Here is a 338-nt window from a genome sequence, read left to right as displayed (position 1 = left end):
TGCAAAGACAAAGAAAGTCCTTCTATTAAGTTTGGGAATATTTATAAGAGAGTAAATCCTTTCCTTCTTTCAGTGAATGTAAACAGAGGAAAGGTTATTTTTGAAAAGATTGTTTTTAAACTATCTAACATTTTGCCAGTAAGGACCAACACTGATGATGCTAGGAAAAAGGGGAGTCTAGTCTTGCTGAGTTTAGTTTAGCAATACATGCAGATCATTCATTGCACACAGAAGAAAATGTAAATAATGGAAAATAAATGCAGAAGAAATATAAGGACACACAGTTTCTTCTACAAGTACTCTAGAATTCTTTCCTAAGAGCAACACAATTGTCTAAG

General features: G+C 32.8%; 1 protein-coding gene across 3 annotated transcripts in view; it reads right to left on the bottom strand.

Moving 5' to 3' along the window:
* The window catches only part of Kcnq5 (potassium voltage-gated channel subfamily Q member 5), a 613,681-nt gene that overhangs the window by 74,197 nt on the left and 539,146 nt on the right, over nucleotides 1-338 (bottom strand). The window lies entirely within an intron of this gene.

Source organism: Nannospalax galili, unplaced genomic scaffold (assembly GCF_000622305.1).
Source record: "Nannospalax galili isolate Female #2095 unplaced genomic scaffold, S.galili_v1.0 scaffold206, whole genome shotgun sequence".
NCBI lineage: Eukaryota > Metazoa > Chordata > Mammalia > Rodentia > Spalacidae > Nannospalax > Nannospalax galili.
This window is presented reverse-complemented; position numbering and strand designations above follow the sequence as displayed.